Genomic DNA, 9,960 nt, shown 5'->3' on the forward strand with positions numbered 1-9,960 from the left:
CATTCCCATTTAAATATCTGGATTCCTTGCTATTACATCTTCATCCACCTATATCTAGAAGGAAGTGGTTGGTGTCTAGGAGCTTACTGAATGTTGTAATAAACTTTTTCGAAAACAGAATTACAATGGCAACCAGGCAGAGGTGGCACACACCTTTGATTCCAGCACTTGGGAGGCAGAGGCAGGCACATCTGAGTTTGAGGCCAGCCTGGTCTACAGAGTGAGTTCCAGGACAGCCAAAGCTACACAGAGAAACCCTGTCTCAAAAAACAAACAGAAAATTACAATGGCAAAATTTAAAGAACGCTATGTCTTATCAATGTTCTGAGTATGTTATCAATGGTGAATTAATACTTACTTAATTTTCAATTCATCTGTTGGCTTAGGTAGAGTAAAAGGTTATAAAGGTTTTTGAACAAAGGATTCTGTGCTAAGAATTTGTGCCTGCCACCCTCTGAAACTTCAGCTTAATGAAAGAACATTGTTTGTGTGCCCATGCATCAGAGGAAGGAGACTCTTGTGGCCAAACCGTATGCCAGAACTTCTAAAACTACCAAGAAAGAATGCAGACTGGCCTTCAAGGCTCCCTGTAGGCAGTGACCTCAGCTGACTGAATCATTATCAATCAGGGTGATAACTACAGGAACCAACAGACACATGAACAAGGCTTGTCTTCTCTCTCTCTCTCTCTCTCTCTCTCTCTCTCTCTCTCTCTCTCTCTCTCAATCTATTTACTGCAGTGTTTGCTTTGGATTATTTTTCTGGTGCTGGGCTGGGCATTGAACCCTGGCCCTTACCCAGGCTAAGAAAACTATGCGCCATCAAGGAGGTATACCACCGGTTCCTTTAAAGACTGAATTCTATTATGTATTACTTCTGGATGTGTACAAAAAGAGGGACATAAGCAAATACACTAACATAATATTTAAACTTGCTTCCTTACAGAGTTTGCTAAGAGACTCTTCAATCCTTGATACTCAAGCCTTTTGTACATATATTAGTTATATACAATAGTGGCTTCCATGTTAGTTTTTCTTGCAGTTACATTGTCCTGAGTAAAATCAAGGAAGGTTAACAGTAAAGCACATCACTAATTTGTGAATAAAATATGCAAAACAAAAAGACCATGTAACATATTGGTACAGCTGAATAAGTAATTAAAAGTCAACTTTTCTATTATGACAAATTCAAAACCAATCCCTTTCCCCTAAAAGGACTGTGTATGTCTCTCTGTGTGTGTTTCTGTGTGCACCATGCCACATGTGTTGAGGTCTGGGGACAACTTTCAGGAGTCAGTTCTCTCTCTCCTCCTTGTGACCCCTCAGATCAAGTTTGGTGGCAAGTGCCTTTACTCACTGAGTCATCTCACTGTCCCTCTTTCATTTCCCTTGCCATGTAACTCGATTTGGCCATGTCCTCCTGCCTCCTCCACCTCCACAGTGCTGAGACTGTAAGATGTGACATGTAAAATCTTCATGTATCGCTTCCTTTCCCCTTACAGTAACTGCAGACCGTTTTCATTACAACCGTTCTGTTTCTGTGTGGTATTTACTACATTAGCACCAGACATCCCTCTCTTTCTCTCTTTCTCCATAGAAGGGGGGCTCTGAATTAGACCACAGGTTCCTGGGCCTCTTGAGTGACAAAGAGGCAGGAGCAGGTGGAGAGCATTGAATATGGTCATGAAGCGAAGCTCACCTGGAGGACTCGTGACTCCCTCCATGTCGGTGATTTATGAGCTGTTCCCATGTTGGAAACCAAGATCTAGACAATCCACATAACCTCCTGGCTAGGAGTCAGGGTAGAGGGGAGCAGCCACTCACCTGGGCTCCCCTTTTCCTTCCTTCCTTCCTTTCTCTTAACACATAGCCCCGCTGGCTTTAAACCCACACCTGCCTCAGCTTCCCAAGTGCTGGGACTATAGGCATGATATACCACGCCTGGTTTCTTTTTCATTTTTCTGTTCTTTTTCTTTTCCTTTCCCCAGATATGAGGGCAACCTGTCTTCAGTATCTATCACCCCACTGAGTTGGCTGATCTGGCCTCCAGTGACTCAAATTTATACAATTTATAATGCATACAATTTACATGCCATGCCATTAATATGCACAATATTTGGGCTTTTATGTATCACTTTGGATGAACTCAACTAAAAACAATACAAAAATAAAAACTGTCTGACTGTGAACTGCTATTGTATAATTAAGATTTCTCTCAGGATTACCTTGCGTTATTGTCAAAATTCTATTACATTTCTAACAGAGTGAGTTTCGCTCTTGGATTCAGAGGCATCAGGGAGGGGTTAATTAACTTGTAGATTACTTGAGTAGTAGGACTCGGCCCTGCAGGTTGCAGTTCCAGTAGTCACCACTAGAGGGAGAGAGCACACCACAGAGAGCAGCGGCAAGTTGCAATTAAATTACTATGGGTATTTGATGCTTTTCACTGCTGTCCCTTAGCGGGAATGGCCATGAAACTCAGATGCCCCTTGTGAACAGAAACTAGGAGTCTTCTTGTCTAAAAGAGGTGGGTTTTCAGTGTTGGGAAGCACCTGTGAAGGGAAAAAGGTTGGCATACTTAAGCATCATACAGTAGGTTTCTTACCTCAGCAATGGTGGTATTTCTTTTGTTATGTTTTATATGTTTATTTTATTCATCTATGCATCAACTCGTTCATGAATTTATTTAGTCTTCATTATTTTTCTTTTCTTTTTATTTAGTTTAGACAAGGTCTCCTGTAGCCCACTCTATTCTTTATGTATCGGACAATGACCTTCAACTAATGATACCTAGCCTACATCTCGAAAATGCTGGAATTACAGGTGTGAGGCACCCCACCCAGCCAAGTGTTTATTTCTGAAACAACCTACTAACTAACTTAGAGTAATTAGGTAAATAAAAATCAGGCTTCCAGTCGGCGTTGGTGGCACACGCCTTTAATCCCAGCACTCCGGAGGCAGAGGCAGGTGGATCTTTATGAGTTCGAGGCCAGTCTGGTCTACAGAGCAAGTGCCAGGATAGGCCCCAAAGCTACACAGAGAAACCCTGTCTCAAAAAAAAAAATCAAAATCAGGCTTCCATTAAAACATGCTCAACTGTGGAGAGAATGGTGACACTTCTGTCTTAACTAGGTGAGTTGGTGGACGCTTTGCTACACTCACAAATATACGTGCCATCTCAACTGCCGGTTCTTGCAAACCAGCCTGGTTGTTTTCCAGTGTCCTTCTTATGTTGTATATGATTTTTGTTTGTTTGTTTGTTTGTTTTGTTTTGTTTTTTGAGACAGGGTTTCTCTGTGTGACAGTCCTGGCTACCCTAGAATTCGATTTGTAGATCAGGTTGGCCTTGAACTCACTGAGATCTGTCTGCCTCTGCCTCCCAAGTGTTGGGATTAAAGGCATGTACCATCACTGCCCAGCTCTCTGGGGTTCAATAAAACAAAGTCTCTGTTGCTAATGATACGAATGCAATTTATAGGCTCCATTTTTCCACCAGGAAAGAGAAAAAACAAAACACGTATAAATGGTGTAGTGTCTGCTCACCCACCACACAGGCAAAAAGAAAAATATATCCATTGAGCTAGGCATGGTGGTCCCTGCATATAATCCCAGCCTAGGAAGGAAGATTAAAAATTGGAAGCTGGCACTAAGTAGGAAGACCTCATCTCCCAAAACAAAAACAATACAAAATAACAACATGGTTGACAAGTTGGCTCAGTGGTTATTAGCACTTACCAACACAACCCTGAGGAACCAAATTCCATCACTAGAACCCATGCACCATGGCATGCATTCCCCTCCCCCAACAATAAATAAAAAAAATGTAAAACCCTAAACAAATAAAACACCCCAAACCAAACAACCGTCTTCAAAACATTAAGTTGACTGTAAATTATTATTTTCTTTATCAAAATACTTAAATATTAAGGTGTTACCTATTTTAATTTATAATGAAAAACTAAGGTGTTTGGCAATTTGAAATATGTGTGATGTAGATAGATTAATTTATTTTATTATCTTTGAACTAAAGCTAATAGGCAGACACTCAGGGATACCACGGTCACAGACATAAGGACCACAGCAATGAGGTCTAGTGGAGAGGAAATGGACTCTAATTCTCAATGTATTTGACTGTCATTTAAGATGTGGACCTACATGATGAGGTAAAACTCAATAAAAAGACCTTTTAAAGAACTAGTCACAGTCTTTGTAACAGCTATCACTATGCAACTACTTTGGAAAATTCACCATCTAAATACCTTTGAAAATACCACTATTGTTGGTCAGTGGTGAGTTCCACGTCAACCTAGTCTACAGAGCGAGTGCCAGGACAGGCTCCAAAGCTACACAGAGAAACCCTGTCTTGAAAAACAAACAAACAAAAATACCATTACTGTCATATTGAGAACTATTATTTGTACAATATAAATATAGGGAATATAATTTATATCTCATATTTATCAAAATCCTTTATTTTTCTTAATGTATCATATTGAATTTTTCATGATCTCCTCATCTGTGTGCATAGTAAGGATAAATATTTTATATACTAAAACACGTTATTTACCCTGCCTGCTGGGTTAGAGTTGGCTTTGGAATGCAATGGAAATATTCAGCTTTCTACCTGGGTGAGCAGAAAGCATACTATTTACACGTGTTGTGTTTCTTCTCTTTCCTGGTGGGAAAATGGAGCCTATAAATTGCAGGTGTATCATTAGCAATGGAGACTTTGTTTTACAGAGCCCCAGAGAGCATCAGGTGTACCTGAGGCTTGATTGTCCTGTGTCACATCTGACCCCATCAATCTCATGACATTGTTCATTCACAAGGCTTCTTTGAGACAACATAATTGATATTACAAGTTTATAAAGGTCTGTCAAGCACTACCAAAATTTTCAGAATCTCAAGCTTGCAGATTAAGGAATCACCGCTTGTCAGAATTTGGTAGAGTTAAATTTAGCAGGGCAGTGCAGTCCACTAGATTAAGGGTTTTTGACAGAGATTCTTGACAAACTACTTTTCGATGATAAAGTAAAATCATGAGCAATTTGTCAGGGCACAGTTAAGGTTAAAAAACCATTGCCCTGTTGCAAATCAGATCAATCCAGGGAGGAATTGGAGTGGAAAGGAATTTGCAGATTGCAAGCCTTGGTTTTGAATCCCAGCTCTTCGTGTTCGGGTAATGGGACTTCGAAGGATCACTCTAAGTCTCTGAAGCATAGCTTCTCATCTATGTCATTGATCACACAGATCATTGTGAGGATGACAGGGAGGAATCTATCTAAAGGACAACTGTAGATTACAAAGTACTATTTCATGACCCCACAGTTTTGTTGACGGTCTACTGAAATAGGAATCCATTTCATTATTTTAAAACACAAACAAAAGGTTATTGTTGACACAATTAGGTCTTGGATATGCAGGGTTGCCTCGAATTATAAAAGGAAGCCCCCATCCCCATGGGAGTGAGAGTATTCCTTCTGTCCAGCATCTAAACTGACCACCCACAGATTCAAGCAAGTGCTGAATTCTGAGTCATTCTTGTAGAAAACACTCCCCCAATCCCCTGCTGGCCTGGTTCTTACTAAATCGTCCAGGTTGATCTCAAACTCATAGCACTCATATTGCCCACACTTCCTAAATGCTGGGATTATAGGCATGCCTCATTGTTCTCTCTTGTGGGCTGACAAATGTCATTAGCATTTTATTGTCCTGATTCTTCAACAAGACAAGCTTTAAGTGAAAGGAGTCTCTCCTGCTTTATGGGAGAATTCCTATGATCTCTCATGTTGTCAGGTTTGGGTAAACAGATGAGTTTAATATTCTTCAGATCAGCACTAATAGATGGTTTACATGGTTTTATATTTATAACAGCAATAACAATGTGTATTATTTTGATCATTTAAATAAAAATTAGATATTAACTACAGAGTCAAATATGAACAGCTGTTCTCTCTTGCCTAAATGCTGGTTTCTGCTACAAATTATTTTGGTTTGTTGCTATTCTTAGATTCCTAGTCACTTTTCTACAATTCAACTGCATACCCGTTCTCATCAGGAGAAGCAGAAACCACTTCAAGAATTAACAAGAAAGGGAATCGAATGCAAAGAACTGGCACTCAGTGAGCAGAGCTAAAAAGAGGCAATTAAGTGATGAATGCAGTAGGAATAGTGCCATGAGGGCTAGAGAGAAAAGGGAGAAAGATGGTGTCACTGTACCCCAGGGTCAGAGGCCGTGCCATCCATGTCTAAGGATGGCTGGAAGTAGAAAAGGGAGTGATGAAAGTCTAAAGAAGCTACCCAAGGTAGAAAAATAAAGAAATCACTGATTTTCCTTGCCATAGCCCTTCCCACACTGCTATCAGCAGCCTTCAGGCACAGTGTACTTACAGAGGATGCTGGGAAAATCTACCTGTTGGCCCATTTCTGCTAAAAATGCAGAGCGAAGACCAATGAGGGATGCATCTGGGGGCAAGCAGGCCCAGGAATGTCACAGACCAGCCTTCTAGCATGCCCATGGTGCTCTACTCACTTCACATTTGGGGAGAAGTTTTGCAGAAGACTTCTGGCCTGCTCACCACAGACTGGACACCTGTTAGGTTTGGGCTAATCCTTCCTTGGAGGATTCAGTTCCCTATTCTAGACTGGGTTTTCTATTTCCTATATCTTCATCTCTGATTTTATGTTCTTATGGCCAATATTTGAAACATTTTCTAGTAAATTCCTAAGAAATCATAGCAGAGTATATTTTAAACTTTATGTCATAAATATCTAAATATTCTTATTTTACCTGATTCCTGATAGTTTGATTATGTGTGGAATTCCGTGTGTTAATAATTTCCCCTCAGAAATATGAAGGTATTACTTCACAGCCTTCTGTTTTCCATTTGGCTATTAAAAGTCTAATGACAGTCTCTTGGGGTTTGGGGAATGTTGTATTGATTTTTAATAGATTTTAAAATAGTTAATATATGCACTGCACGAAATCCAAAAGCAATAAAATAGTAATTCAAAAAAGAATATAACTTTTCCCCCCTCATATTTCTTTTCCAACAGCCAACTAATTTCCCATTCTCAGGGGAGCAAATACTATTAACAACTTCTTGTAATATTCAACTGCCAGAGATATGCCCTATGTATTTATGTCTACATATTAATTATCATATCATCTTAAATTCTCTAGTTTTCATTTCTTTTTTCCCTTTTTTGTTTTTGTTTCTTGAGACAGGGTTTCTCAGTGTAGCTTTGGAGCATGTTCTGGAACGATCTCTGTAGACCAGGCTGGCCTTGAACTCACAGAAACCCACCTGTCTCTGCCTCCTGAGTTCTGGGATTAAAGGCGTGCACCACCATCACCTGGCTTCTCAAGTTTTCATACATGAATGTGCACATATGGGTGTGTGTGTGTGTGTGTGTGTGTGTGTCTTCTATAGGATCCAAAGTCTCATTAAAATAAGACTAAAATTTGGAAAAGGCCCTTTGTTTCAGCCACTGATAGTTAAAAATACTCTCTACTTGGGACTTTAAATGACCACATCAGAAATCTACTCACATATGCACCTGATTTTTGACAAAGAATCCAAATACATGATAGAAAAAAAAAAAAGACAGCATCTCCAACGAATTGTGCTTGTCAAACTGGATGCCTGTATATAGAAGAATGCAAGTAGGTCTATATTTTATCACCTTGACCACAATTTGACTCCAAATGAACCAAGGACCTCAACATAAGACCAGATACCCTGAGTCTGATAGAAAAGAAAGTGGGAAACAGTCTTGAACTTATTTCCACAGGAAAAGGCTTTCTCTGTACACAGTACTGACAGCACAGGCACCAAGACCAACAATTAGTAAGTTGGGTCTCACAAAACCAAAAAGCTTCTGCGTGATAAAAGGACATCATCATTTGGACAGAGTGGCAGGCCACAGAATAGGAAAAGATTTTCACCAATTACACATCAGATAAAATACTGATATCTAAAGTATATACAGAACTATAAAACCTGGACATCAAGAAAACAACCTAATTAAAAAGTTAGGTTACAAGCCTGGTGGTGGTGGCTCACGCCTTTAATTTCAGCACTCGGGAGGCAGAGGCAGGCAGATCTCTGTGAGTTCAACGCCAGCCTGGTCTACAGAGAAAGTGTCAAGATAGGCTACACAGAGAAACCCTGTCTTGAAAAAAAAAGTTGGGTTACAAAGCTAAATAAAGTTCTCAAAAGAAGAAACCCAAATGGCTGAAAAACACTCAAAGAAATGTTCAACAACCTTAGCCATCAAGGAAACACAAATCAAAATTACTTTGAGATTTCATCGTATACCAGTCAGAATGGCTATGATCAATAAAACAAGCAAGAGCTCATGCTGATGAAGTGTGGAAAAGAGACCACTTGTCCATTATTGGGGAGTGCAGAATTATGCATCCATTGTGGAAATCAGTGTGGCAGTTCCTCAGGAAGCTCAGAGTAGATCTATCTGAAGATCCAGATAAATCACTCATGCATATAACACAAATGCTCTCATATCCTGCAACAGAGACCCTAGCGTATCCAAGTTCATAGTCCATTCATAACAGTCAGAAATTGGAAACAGTCTAGATGTCCATCAACAGATTAATAGATAATGGAAGAGTGGTACTTTTGCACGATGGAACATTATTCTGCTGTTTAAAAAATCGTGAAATTTTCAGGTAAATGTATGGAGCTAAAACAAACCAACCAACCAACAAACAAAAACCTGTCCTGAGTGAGGTAACTCATACACAAAAAGACAAATATGGTATGTATTCTCTTATCTGTGGATATCAATTTTCAAGCCTTTGATAGGCCTCTTACAATCTGTGCATATATAGTGGTTAAGTATTCAGTAAATAATTAGGGAGAATGGGCAGATATCCCAAGAAAGGGAAATAGCATATATAGTTATGGAAAAACAGGTAGAGACTGACACTGGAAGACTAAATGGAGAGGGGGCAGAAATAGGAGTGGAGGGAGATATGGGGAGGGAAAAGTAATACTAAGGGCTGTTTGAGGAGTTATATGAAAACCTATTATAGAAGAAGCTTCCTGAGACATATGTATTATGTATAGAAATACACACACATATACACAAAAAAATATAAATGAAATCACCAAGTAACAGGTAAGACAATACCCTAACTAGACATCTTTTGCCATCAAGTGAAACTGTCAGTGTCAAAAATGGGTCAAATGGCTTCCTTCCCTTTCCGTGGACTCATCGCAGACCAGGTGAGCCACCCCCTGCTTTTACCCAATTCTTGTCCTAAGCGCCATTCACCCAGATCCCTCCAGGCTCGTCCCTGCTTGAAACAGACACCCCCAGGCAGGGAGGAGCTTCCTGAATCTGGCTTGGTTCAGGACACTCTTCCTTCCCTTTCCGTGGACTCATCACAGACCAGGTGAGCCACCCCCTGCTTTTACCCAATTCTTGTCCTAAGCGCCATTCACCCAGATCCCTCCAGGCTCGTCCCTGCTTGAAACAGACACCCCCAGGCAGGGAGGAGCTTCCTGAATCTGGCTTGGTTCAGGACACTCTTCCTTCCCTTTCCGTGGACTCATCGCAGACCAGGTGAGCCACCCCCTGCTTTTACCCAATTCTTGTCCTAAGCGCCATTCACCCAGATCCCTCCAGGCTCGTCCCTGCTTGAAACAGACACGTCCAGGCAGGGAGGAGCTCCCCGAATCTGGGTACAGGCCACTCTTCATTCCATTCCTGGCGACCAATCCTCCAAGAGGCCTAACACCATCAGAGTGAGGAGGCTACGAGGAGAGGCAAAACCATCCAGAGCTTCGGACATTAAATTCCTGGCCCACACACACGACAGAGTAACAAGAGGAGATAGAGAGATCCTACCTGCACTCACTGGAAAAAGATATGGGAAGAAGACAGAATAAGAACCTGCTCAACAACAGAAAGACCAATATGACACCACCAGAATCAT

The sequence above is a fragment of the Cricetulus griseus genome, chromosome 2 (genome assembly GCF_003668045.3).
Source record: "Cricetulus griseus strain 17A/GY chromosome 2, alternate assembly CriGri-PICRH-1.0, whole genome shotgun sequence".
Taxonomy (NCBI): Eukaryota; Metazoa; Chordata; class Mammalia; order Rodentia; family Cricetidae; genus Cricetulus; species Cricetulus griseus.